Source organism: Paramisgurnus dabryanus, chromosome 16, assembly GCF_030506205.2.
Source record: "Paramisgurnus dabryanus chromosome 16, PD_genome_1.1, whole genome shotgun sequence".
Taxonomy (NCBI): domain Eukaryota; kingdom Metazoa; phylum Chordata; class Actinopteri; order Cypriniformes; family Cobitidae; genus Paramisgurnus; species Paramisgurnus dabryanus.
In genome coordinates, this window is record NC_133352.1 from 7,924,580 (window position 1) to 7,938,001 (window position 13,422).

The 13,422-nt window shown below is 37.3% G+C and overlaps 1 long non-coding RNA gene across 2 annotated transcripts; it reads left to right on the forward strand.

The window, feature by feature from the left end:
* Nucleotides 1–246: 246 nt before the first annotated feature.
* LOC135749477 (uncharacterized) lies at nt 247–4,797 on the forward strand. Of its 2 annotated transcripts, none has more exons than XR_010532394.2 (3): nt 247–319; nt 1,532–1,559; nt 3,022–4,797. It is a non-coding gene; the product is annotated as an uncharacterized lncRNA (long non-coding RNA). The 2 variants fall into 2 exon arrangements; XR_010532395.2 differs by lacking the exon at nt 247–319 and adding an exon at nt 482–1,050.
* The last annotated feature ends 8,625 nt before the right edge of the window (nt 4,798–13,422 follow it).

Sequence of the window (13,422 nt, forward strand, 5' to 3'; positions counted from 1 at the left end):
CCATAGTAAAACCATGGTAAGTGTAGTAAAACCATGGTTTTGCTGATAGTAACCAATACACAAAAAAATAAACATGTTACTACACTTTTACCACAATAAAACCATGTTTAATTTTCGTAAGAGCTATATGCACATTGTGTTTTGGGGTATATTTATTCAGAAACGTTGTATTAAATGAATACAACATATGTTGTATTTATTTAAAAAAAAAAACGGCGCCAAGAAAAAAGGACATGCGCATTGCTCTGCTGAGCCAGTTGGAGCTGGTACATTTTAATTACTTGCTGTCTTCACTGGAGTGCTGCAAGCTCGAAGTGTGGTGAGTAGGTCTGTTTTATTACATTATATGACATTAAACTGTTGATAAAAAGTATATTCAAGTAGTCAAACATTAACATTTTCTTGGATGTTATTCAGTGGCGAAGCTCGTTAACGTTAGGTGAATGCGTACGGTCGCGGTTGCGAAAATCAATCTTGTTTTTAAATTGTCAGAGTATTAACACACTACATTTACTCTGTTAACGTTACATGTACTTAAGAAGCACTTTAGGATATATTTAACAGTTAAAGTGGGTATTTTTACTTTTACTCGTAACTCGGTGATATTTCTAATGAAAATGACATGCACTCAGTTTTGCACGACGCACTTTATTTTAATGCAGTACGAAATGCGAACGTCAGATTATTGTTATTTTTTCATAATTTGCCGAAGCATTTGATTTGTGAATGAATGACTCTTTTGAACGAGTCGATTCTTCACAAAAGGAATTACTGTTTTGTACCGGGTCGATTCTAAAATAGGTATTGTTTGAACGGTTTGAATCAATTTGAATGATTTGTTCCGCTGCAAGATCTGAATCATCTGTACATCTGCAGCACTTCTCTCTCGTAACGTCGTGAAACTTAAAAACACGCCAATAGGAGTGTTAGATGAAGTGGATGCAAGTGAACTATCAATCTACTGAAACAAAAGCGGTAAATGTATTCGAAGAAGAAAATGCTCGCGCGACCTGTGCGTCAGACCCGGATAAACGCACGCGAGCTGACAAAGTAAGTTAAAATGTTCACTTGAATCACAGCCATGATTACAGCAGGAAGAAAAATCCATCGACGATTGGCGTCTGATTCGCTCTAAAAAGTAATGTTTGTTCAGATGTGAGTGCTTTTTGTGACACATTAGTTTGATAATATTAGATAACCCGAATTACTGTATTTTAACTCAAGTATAATATTGACGGCTGTCCCCTCCTATGGAAATCACGTTTTCGTTTGGCTGCATGTTTTGTTGTAAAGAGCACTATTTTGTTTGCTCAGTTTGATCACTGATATCTATTACAAGTTTTAATGTCATTTTGGATATAGAGAAGCAATTAGGTGCAGCGTTATAACAAGACTGTTGTTGCACTTCTATGCTTAACTTTACATGAAAAAAAGATAGTAGCCTACATACTGTATAGTATGGACTTGGTTAGTGAACTTTAAGAGTATTTGCCAGCTGTTAACTCATATAATTTTGTCATTTTTATTTCAGATCCTTAGTAGCTGTTATTCAATACCATGTAAGTATTTAGAATTTAATATTTTGCTAACGTTTCTTGAATATAAAGTTTCCCTACTGCAATAGAATGCATCATGGCCTGCTTTCTTACCTCACTAGAAATGTAGTTGCAGTCAAGTGTGCCAAGCAGCACTTCTTTAGGGATTTGCTGCTCCATAAAAAGTGGAAAATAAAAAATTGCATTGTATTTATTAGGGCTGTGTATTGCCAACAATTTCCTGATACGATACGTATCCCGATACAAGGTCACGGTACGATGCACATCACGATGCAAGACTATTTTGAATTACATTTTTGTTCAGAATTTAGTAACATTGTTATTATTATTATTATTATTAACTGTTTATTGTACATTGAATAAGCAGTGTTGTTACAGAATTCTGGTATCGGAAGCGGAAATAGTGGTATCGGTGCATGCCTAGTTTGATCGGCTCTCTAATTTTTCTTACAGTACTTTGATTTCATACATCAATCAGTGTATACAATGCCACTTCAAGATGAACACACCTAATATTTGTTAGTATGGCTGTGTGGGGAAAAAATAATGTTTAACATAAGCATATACCTACTAGAGTGCGGATCGGGCCGCATTTTTCTGTCCGAGCCCGGCCACGTTCGACAGGGCAGTAACCAAACCCGACCGTAACCCGACAGGCATTACGATATTTATGTCTGAGCCCAACACAGTTAAAAATCGCTTTGTCTTAACAACATAAAGATATTTCCGCACACATGAAAATGGGAGATGACAGTTCATCTTAAAATGAAACTTTTATGTTTATCAGCTCACCCCCAAGCCATCCAAGAGGTAGGTGACTTTATTTCTTCAGTAGAACACAAATGTAGATTTTTAACTCCAACAGTTTCAGTCTGTCAGTTGTATAAGTGGATGGTAACAAAATCCGAAAGAGAAAAAAAACATGCACAGACAAATCCAAATAAAACCCTGCTACACGACATATCCATGTCCTAAGACACGAAACGATCGGTTTGTGCGAGAAACCGAACAGTATTTATATCATTTTTAACCTCTAATACAACACTATCCCCAGAGAAACGAGAGCCCCGTATAGTGTTATACGCCCTCACGTGCACCTGAAACAGTAGGTAGCAGTATGCACCTATGAAGTTGTTTCGCAACCCGCTATTAAACATTAGATGAATAAGAAGGTGATGTGTGAATGCGCGTGTTTCATTTTAAGATGAACTATCGCTTTAAACAGGCCCATTGGCTACCTACATATTATTATAAGCTGTTTTAAATTTCAAATCTTCAATGCCTTACCCGAACATAATTTCTAAATGTCTATTCGAACCCGGCCCGTTGGGTACCATCGGGTCCCGCGGGCTCGGTTTGAGTATCCATCCTTTAATACCTACTGTATGCCAAACACTGTCATTGTAATAAGAACAAATGTGTCATTTTTAATATTTTTATCTTAAAAATTTATTTGGTTTTGCAGATGCTCTTAAGGACAACGCCCTGATGTCCAAGGTCAATCAGCAAGAAGCTGAGAAGGCACTGTCAAAATGGTTCACTGGGGCAAGGGACAGAGGAGGACAGAGAGCATCAAGAATGCAGAAAAGGATGTCTATTTGAGAAAGGTTATAACTACAGTTGCTGATTTGAACTGTCATAGTTCTTTTATTTTTCTTAAAGGAAAACCTTTTTCAATATTTTACCATGTTCTTCCCTCAACTTAGATGAATTGATACATACCTCTATTTTCTCAATGCGTGCACTTAAAGGTGGGGTGCACAATTTCTGAAAAATAAAGTTTTGGAAAAGGGAGTCGGGCCGACTACCAAAACACACTTGTAGCCAATCAGCAGCATGTCTACTAACTGACATCGTTTCCTGCGTTGCGTATTTGTGGGGCGGGTCTATCAAAAAAGGTCCAGATTCTATTAGTGTAAGGGTGTGTTTGTTTAGATGATTTCAAATGTAAACATTGGCTTTCATGCACCCTGCCTTTATTTGTTGTGAATTGTGGCGTGAATATGTTAGCATTTAGCCTAGCACCTTTCATTCATTAAGATCCAAACAGGGAAGAATTTAAAAGCCACCAAACACGTCCATGTTTTCTAGGGGTGCACGATTCAGAAAATTTCACGATTCGATTCCGATTTTTGGGCTCAAGATTCGATTAAAAAAAAACCGATTTTCGATTCAAAAACGATTCTTGATTTTAACAAACGATTCACATTATGTAAATGTAGTTTACTTTTTCCTATGTGACTGATTGAAGTAGATATACAATTTTAAAGAAAAGAAACACAACAAGCTAAATGTAGTTGTATGTATGATGTCTTTATGCAAAAATAAAAACTGTTATGAAGCAATTAGATGACCCCTTTTATCAAACTCTATTAAATACAATAATATAGAACATTAATGATAGACAGTGCAGGTCTATAGATTATAAATGTGACTGGTGTTATAATGGTTATTATTTCTATTAGATAGGCACTTTTCCTGCTTCTGCTCTTTCTATCTATTTCTCTCTTGCCGATTTAAAAAAGCTAAATCCACTCATTATTTCAGATTGAAAAGTCTACTTGCTGTTAGTGACAGGGGACTTTACATTACAGCTTTGGGTTTTGTAAATCTTGAGTCAGCTTGAGTTTTGCTCATTCAGTGCAATAGATTTTGGAAAAGATATGGTTTATTAATAATAATAGAAAAGACAGGGTTCCCGCGGGGTCTTAAAAAGTCTAAAATTCAGAATGTTAAATTTAAGGCCTTAAAAAGTCTTAAAAACACCCAGATTTTTATCCCAGGTCTTAAATTTAATTTACCCGAGTCTTAAATTTCTTACCTCTTTTCATTCCCGAAAAGCGTTGTCGGCAGAAAATAAAATAGTAATTTAAAACGCTGAAGAACTAACTTAATGGCGGAGGCAGAAAGTGTATGATGGTGGGTCTCTAAAAAGAAACGTTCCGCCCTTTGCAAATCGTGCCATAACAGGGTACCCGCGGAGTCTTAAAAGTCTTGAAAAAGCATTGAATTTCATTTTCCCATATTAAGGCCTTAAAAGGTATTGAATTTCACCTCAAAGTCTTGAATTTTTCACGGAGGTCTTAATTTTTCAAATGATCAATAGATTTATATGCTGTTAATTCAGATACAAAACTCACGTGCACGAAAACCACGCGCGAGTGATAGATACGAGCGCAGAACACTATCCATGTTTGGAACAGCATCTTAGCGAGCGCGCAGAACACTATTCGCGCGCTGAAAAACGTCCTCCCGAGAGCGCACCTCTGTTCAAAGCGCACAAATGCAGTCACGCGAGCAAAGTAAAAAGTTAAGTAAAAAAGGCTGGGATGATAAAGTAAAGGGTGGGATGAGCGCTCGTTCGACTCTCTCTCTATGCGCTTGCAGTAACACAACACGCACTTGCTCGATCAAGTTGACTTTGGGACTGTGAGGGCAGGACAATGACGGGTGTCCAAGCACCTGTGATCGGTTGTTTGATTTAATCAGTGACACACACAATCTTCTGTTCCACAATCCGTCTCTAGTAAATCTAGGTAGAGAAGACACGTTTTAATATGATCATTATGTCGGAGAAGATCATTTATATGTTAAACAATAGTCTTGTGTGATCCATGCAATAATAAGCTGCAACAATAACGCAAATTTGAAAGCTATTATATATGTTGTTTACTGTTTAATTAGATAATATCAACTTGCAATACATACTACATACATTGTCACACTAAGTTAGCATTAGAAAACTTTAGTATGGTCCTGTATAAAGATTAACAGAAAATATTGACAGAAATATATCTATATATGAGCTTGTTGCCAGTTTTTTGTTTGGTGCAGTGAACAGATCTCTTGTCTTTTTATGGTCAAAATAGCATTACATTTTAATTTGTTGTTGTGTTTGAGGGTTTTTTGTTTCATTTGCCATAATATGGTTAATTTTGTTTGTCAGTATTGTTCTTGTTCAGAGCATTACTGATGAGTGGTATTAGATGTTGTTATTATCTTAACTATATTAAACAGCAAAAAATTAATACCTTAAAATTGGTGTTATTGTTTGGTTTGCAGCTTATTTCATGGATCAAACAAGGCTATTGTTTTAACATAAATTACCTTATCCGACATAATGGTCATATTACAACGTGGCGGGCTGCACAAGATAAAGAGGAGGGCCACATGTGGCCCCTGGCCCTCCAGTTGCCCATCCCTGATTTAGGGATTTTCAAATTTACAATAAATGTACATTTAAATCTATTAAATCTATTTGATTGTTGGTTTTTATTGTTGGGTAAAGATAAGGGTTAGGCCGTTTGGGCCTTGGACTCAGCCTTTCAGAGGCATGTTGTCATGAATGTTCAAACACTTGTAAATAGTAATTATTTGAGCTATATTACGTTATTTAAAATGATTTATTCTACTCGAATGGGCGCGATGTAGGTATTAAATTTCATTTGAAATGGTATTAAAAAGGTCTTAAAAAGGCATTGAATTTAGGTTTGACAATCCTGGGGGTACCCTGCATAAGCTGTTTCAGGTGTTGTGATCTGACTGTTTACTGTGGGTTTGGCGAGAAACAATCCTTAAATTTATAAGCAAAAATCTTTTACGGGGTAATTTATAAGCCCGTGGCTTACCTGAGCATTTGCCAGGTTCTGAAACATAGAGGACACAGAAGCGAACAAAAATCAATGCTGCTTTATTGAAAATAAACTTAAACAGTCGGGCCGTCGAGTCACGAGCCACCAACAGCGTGTGAACTTTATAGTGTTACACACTTTTATATTTTAGACTTTAAAGGGATAGTTCGGCCAAAAACGATATTAAACCCATGATTTACTCACCCCCAAGCTGTCCGAGTTGCATATGTCCATCGTTTTTCAGACAAACACATTTTCGGATATTTTAGAAAATATTTTATATCTTTCAGTTGATTAAATGTAATGTTACGGGGTCCAGCAATAGTCCACGACCTTCAAGTCCAAAAAAGTGCGTCCATCCTTCACAAATTAAATCCAAACGGCTCCAGGATGATAAACAAAGGTCTTCTGTGGGTAATCCGTGCGATGTTGTTGTAGAAATATCCATATTTAAAATGTTATTAACGTTATAAACTACCTTCCGGTAGCGCCGCCATCTTAGACTCAGGAGAGAGTATTAGCGTAGTGTACGCACTTTTCTTAGTGACGTATGACAAATTCGGAGGGCGGGGCACAGAGCAGCAGCAGAGAAACTCTGTACGCTGCGTAAACTCTCATCCTGAATGCGCATCACTCCAAAATGGCGGCGCTACCGGAAGGTAGTTTATAACGTTAATAACATTTTAAATATGGATATTTCTACAACAACACCGCACGGATTACCCACAGAAGACCTTTGTTTATCATCCTGGAGCCGTTTGGATTTAATTTGTGAAGGATGGACGCACTTTTTTTGGACTTGAAGGTCGTGGACTATTGCTGGACCCCGTAACATTACATTTAATCAACTGAAAGATCTAAAACATTTTCTAAAATATCCGAAAATGTGTTTGTCTGAAAAACGATGGACATATGCAACTCGGACAGCTTGGGGGTGAGTAAATCATGGGTTTAATATCGTTTTTGGCCGAACTATCCCTTTAATATTGCTCTCTGCTGCGATGCACTTGAACCTAACGCTTTTCCCTTCAGCTCTCCACAAACAGCAGCGATTGGCAGACGGAAAGCAAGAAAGTACCGTATTAAACCATATATTTCAAAAAAGTGCAATTGTCGTCTTTTAGGAACAATTCATACTTTTTGATTGCGCAAATGCTTCAGGAGTTACGGTTAAATGAACAGCGGTAGAATCAGAGTCCTTTCGCATAGGCAGGCTGCTGCATACGGCATCGCCTGGTTTATTTAAGTTAACTGAGCATTACATTCGCAAGTCATAAGCATATTACAACAATTAACGATTAACTAAGAATAATAATCAATATTTTAAAGTTAATTTCAAAGTTAATATTCTGAAATAAGACCATTTCTGAAATAAGAAATGCGACCCTTCGGAGGCTACAGCCTTCGGATTGAGAAACGGTCTTAGTGGATAACCTTAGCAACACATATCAAACAGCCTTTTAATGGTAAATTTCATTTTCTTAATGCAGATTCATCCCTTATTGTGTAATTAGAGAGGCTATTAAACCTGATGGCGGTATACAGTGCATATTTATGCATAAAACGTATGGGTGGAGTGTTTTTTTGGCTCTGTAATTCTGTATTCAATTAAATGCAATACATTAATTTATTAATAAATTGTATTAATAAAATGCATATATTAATGCTTTTAGGGATTAATAATAATTGAAAGTGATATTTTGTTCTTTGTATATTTATAAACAGGCACAAGATATATACACAGCACACAGTCAGTTGTACATTAAACATTATGGGGTGGTTTCCTGGGCAGGGATTAGCTTAAACCAGGACTAGGCCTTAGTTTAATTATGACATATAACTAGTTTTAATGAACATGCCTTACTAAAACCATTACTTGTGTGCATTTTGATGTATTTTAAGATATGTCAGTGCAAATTGTTTTCAAGTTTGGAAAGCTCTTAAAACTAGTCTTATCCCTGTCTGGGAAACCTCCCCTATAAGCTTACGTACTACAGAGTGTGATGCATTTTAAAGCTTTAAAGTTGTATTAGGCAGTGTAAAACTAGGCACAAACCAGCAGCTGACCATACCAAGTGATCTAATATTAGTGAATTTTATTAGTCAAAAAACATTGTTGATAGAATTTTATAAAAATACTACTTACACATATTAGTGTGATGTATAAATATTGTAAATCAATGCATTTCTTGACTATTAATTAAGAAAAATCACAGCTCTTTGCCTCTAACTCAATGTATTTCAATGGCTCACTATGAGCCATTTTTGGGCTTCCATTGTCAGAAGTCTCTTTCTAAAGGGCTATGGGTAAAATTTGTCGGCGCCAACACTCGCGGTCTAATAGAGTTAAGCATAATGTATTTCCATGTATTTTGATGATCTATTTTAAAACTGCGTTCATTTTATATTTTTCTATAACTGAATCAATAAAAATAGAACGTTTTAAGAATTTCTGAGATCATTTGAATGCTTCTAGTAATGTGTCGTGTTGGTCTTAAATTTGACTCATAATGGTCTTAAAAGGTCTTAAAAAGGTCTTAAATTTAACTTGCTGAAACCTGCAAGAACCCCTGCAAGAACCGTAGTGAATACGACGCAGCGTCATCTATGGGAATACTGAGATAAACTTATTTCAGGACATTAGTAACACAGCATTACAAAAAAATTTATGAATCGATTTTTGAAATTCTATTAATCAAATGTGAATCGATTTTTTTGAACACCCCTAATGTTTTCCCTATTCAAAGACTGTTACATGAGTAGTTACACGAGGAAGTATGGTAAAAAATATAACTATATTGCACTTAGTTTGTAGCACTTCGACCTTGGGCACAGTAACATCATCACTCCTGACTACTCCCCCTCTTGCTTAAACTACGGTCAATATAACCAACATGCCTGTACTAACGTAGTAGATTGAGCAGACTCTGCGAAATATCAAGTTAAGTTTAAGTGTACACATTGAGAAAAGAGAGATATGTATTTATTCGGCTAAGTTGAGGGAAGAACATAGTAAAATATTGAAAAACTGTGTTTGTAATTATCTTACTTTAATTTACTTTTAAAGGCGCCATTTCACAAGAGTTTTTTAAGATGTAAAATAAATCTTTGGTGTCTCCAGAGTACATATATGAAGCTCTAGCTCAAAATATCATATAGATAATTTGTTATAGCATGTTAAAATTGCCACTTTGCAGGTCCGGGCAAAACTGCGTCCTTTAAACGTGTCCTTTAAAATGCAAACACAGATCACAATGATGGTGGTTTGTTGAGATTGAAACTCAGTTGTGCTGTCAATTATTTTTTCTCACTCTCTGCACTAAATGGCAGTGCCATGTTTGGATAGTGCAGATTTAGGAGTGTTATTATTATAATAAGATCCTCTTCTGATATCACAAGGGGAGCCAAATTTCAATTTCCTATTTTTTCACATGCTTGCAGAGAATTGTTTACCAGGTTTTCATGATATGGCCCCTTTAAATATAATTGTTTTCAAATTTTATTTGCAATAAACTTATCAAAGTACATACCTCCTCATACTATATACGGTGGCTAGAAAAGGAATGTAAATCTTTTGGAATTTCATACTTTTTTTTAAATACATTTTTCATAAAATGTGATCTGATCTCCATCTAACATAATGTGTCTAAAAAATAACACAACTTCTGATCTTTCATGTCTATATTGAACACACTTAGAGGCCAACCACATCAAACGTGTTTATGGCAGTTGCAGGCGCCTTTTTTGAATAATATTATTTAGGCAGGGAGTGTTTGCACACTGTTTATGGGTGCCGAACGCCTTGTGGTTTTTGCCGCCAGTCACAGCACGAGCTTTTGAAGGAGCGCTGAGGGCGGAAAAGCGCCCGACGTCATTCCCATCTTTCCATTGTCCAATCGAATGAGGGGAGAGGCAGGCCTTACGTTGTGGTGAGGGAAGTTTACAGTTGCTTTGAAGAACCGGACTCCACTCTCTCACTCTCTCCTGCGTCTTTGTGCACCTTTCACCCTCAAACAAGGTCGGAGTAAACGCTCTCTTTTTAAAGTTTCTGCTAATATGACAGTTAACAGCAAAAGAGCGCTCACGCTTCAATATTTGGACTTATCATGTGTATGGCCTTCTTCAAGTTAATCCATAAAATCTCTATTGGGTTGAGGTCTGGGCTTTGACTTGGCCACTCCAAAAGGCGGATTTTGTTTTTCTGAAGCCATTCTCTTGTGGACTTGCTCTGGTGTTTTGGATCTTTGTCCTGTTGCATCACCCAGACAATCCTCCTACAGAATTATCCTGAAGAATTGTCTGATAAACTTGGGAATTTATCTTCCCCTCAATGATTGCAAGCTGGCCAGGCCCTGATGCAGCAAAAAAGGCCCAAATCAACATGTTTTCTCCACCATACTTTACAGTTGGGATGATGTTTTCACAATGATATCGCGTGCCCTTTCTATGCCAGATGTAGTGCTGTGTGTTTTTTCCAAATAGTTCAATCTTTGTTTCATTAGTCCACAAAACATTTTGCCAAATACCACTGTTGGAATGTCAATTTGTTCTTTTGCAAATTTCAGGGGAATAGCAATGTTCCTTTTAGTACTGTAAGTAGTGACTTTCTTTGGTGTCCTTCCATGGATACACTGCTTGTTCAGTGTTTTACGTGTTGTAGACAATCATACAGAGAGTTCCAATAATGCCTTCAAATCTTTGCATGTCATTCTGGGTTGTTTCTTTACCTCATTCTTCGTGGTGCTCTTGGTGTCATTTTGACTGGGCGTCCATCTCTTGGTAGAGTAGCAACAGTCCCAAAAGCATCTCCATTTGTAGATTGTATGTCTGTAGACTGGTGAATTTCTAAAGTCTTTGACATAACTTTTAACCCTTTCCAGCTTCATGTAAAGCAACAATTCTTGAACTCCAAAAGTAAACTTCAAAGTAGCTGTAGTCCACACCTCCAAATGCATTATCTTAAAGAGACTCCAGGTGTGATAAAACCTGACTCCAATTTGCTTTTTCGAGGTCTTGTTGGCTTAAAAGTTTACATACTTTTTTCACAAGCACTATGAGTTTTTTGGCTGTTCTTAAAAAATTCTGTTCTTTCATTTCTTTATTGTTAATTTTTTTTTGAACCATTATGTTTGTTCAATATTCTTGACTTGAAATTTATTTAGAAAGCTATGAAATTTCAAAAGGTCAATAGACTTTATCTTGTTACTGTATTTATTGAAGGATATACTTTTCAAAACACTCAAGACCCTAAAAGGTTCTAAAATAGTTTTGTGCCATTGTAACAAATGTGGCATGATGGTTAGTTAAATAAAAATGGAATTTGAAAGGATTTCAGTCTCACTGTGTGCTTCTTCTGCCCTGCTAATCCAGGGCTTCATCACACTCATCTCATTACAAATAATATGCTAACTGGATAACACTGGATATGTCTTATTAAATATGCAGTTTACTAAAATAATGTTTTTACCTGCAACAAATTAATTACAGCCTAACTAGTTATTGTATTTACTAGCTGCTGACCTAAGATTTATATTTTTTTGTACCTTTTGTTGGGAATTGTGTCTTTTGGGGTATTTTTTGCATAGATATTGTCAAGGGGGTTATATGATTCTTTGGTTCACAACTTCCTATTCTGAAAGCTTGGTCAATTTTGCAACAAATGTATATATGGTGACAGACTCAAATAGTTTTTCTTGTGTAGTTTAATGCAAGTTCAGACTAACATTTAAAATTTTTGGTTCAACCTCTCCCACAGCTTTTCAAAGCTGAAACTCAAGTAGATGTAGCAGAAACACATACAATCCCAACAGCAACCCAGATTTTAGATCAGGTAGTCTTCATGTAGAACCCATTTAGAGCTGTAATATGGGTCCCAGATGGGTTTTGCTTATGTTGTACATTTGGGAACTACCTTAAAACCCATTAAAATCCTGCATATAACCTACATGGGCAATTGACAAGGGGCAAACATGGAACCCACGGACAATCCCACTTACAACCCATATTTCATGACCATGTTGCCCTTATGTAGTACCCACATAAAACTCAAATCTGGGCTCAACATGGGCATTATGCATGTTGCCCAATTGGGGCCCACCAAACACCCAGTGAAATCTTGCAGGTAACCTACATGGGTAATTGACAAGGGGCAAACATGGAGCCCGTGGACAATCCCACTTACAACCCATATTTCATGACCATGTTGTCCCTATGTAGTACCCACATAAAACTCAAATCTGGGCCCAACATGGGCATTATGCATATTGCCCAATTGGGGCCCACCAAACACCCAGTGGATTCTTACAGATAACCTACATGGGTAATTGAAAAGGGGCAAATATGGAACCCGCGGACAATCCCACTTACAACCCATATTTCATGACCATGTTGTCCCTATGTAGTACCCACATAAAACTCAAATCTGGGCCCAACATGGGCATTATGCATATTGCCCAATTGGGGCCCACCAAACACCCAGTGGAATCCTGCAGATAACCTACATGGGTGATTGACAAGGGGCAAATATGGAACCCGCGGACAATCCCACTTACAACCCATATTTCATGACCATGTTGTCCCTATGTAGTACCCACATAAAACTCAAATCTGGGCCCAACATGGGCATTATGCATATTGCCCAATTGGGGCCCACCAAACACCCAGTGGAATCCTACAGATAACCTACATGGGTAATTGAAAAGGGGCAAATATGGAACCCGCGGACAATCCCACTTACAACCCATATTTCATGACCATGTTGTCCCTATGTAGTACCCACATAAAACTCAAATCTGGGCCCAACATGGGCATTATGCATATTGCCCAATTGGGGCCCACCAAACACCCAGTGGAATCCTGCAGATAACCTACATGGGTGATTGACAAGGGGCAAATATGGAACCCGCGGACAATCCCACTTACAACCCATATTTCATGACCATGTTGTCCCTATGTAGTACCCACATAAAAATCATATCTGGGCCCAACATGGGCATTATGCATATTGCCCAATTGGGGCCCACCAAACACCCAGTGGGATCCTGCAGATAACCTACATGGGTGATTGACAAGGGGCAAACATGGAGCCCGCGGACAATCCCACTTACAACCCATATTTCATGACCATGTTGTCCCTATGTAGTACCCACATAAAACTCAAATCTGGGCCCAACATAGGCATTATGCATATTGCCCAATTGGGGCCCACCAAACACCCAGTGGAATCCTGCAGATAA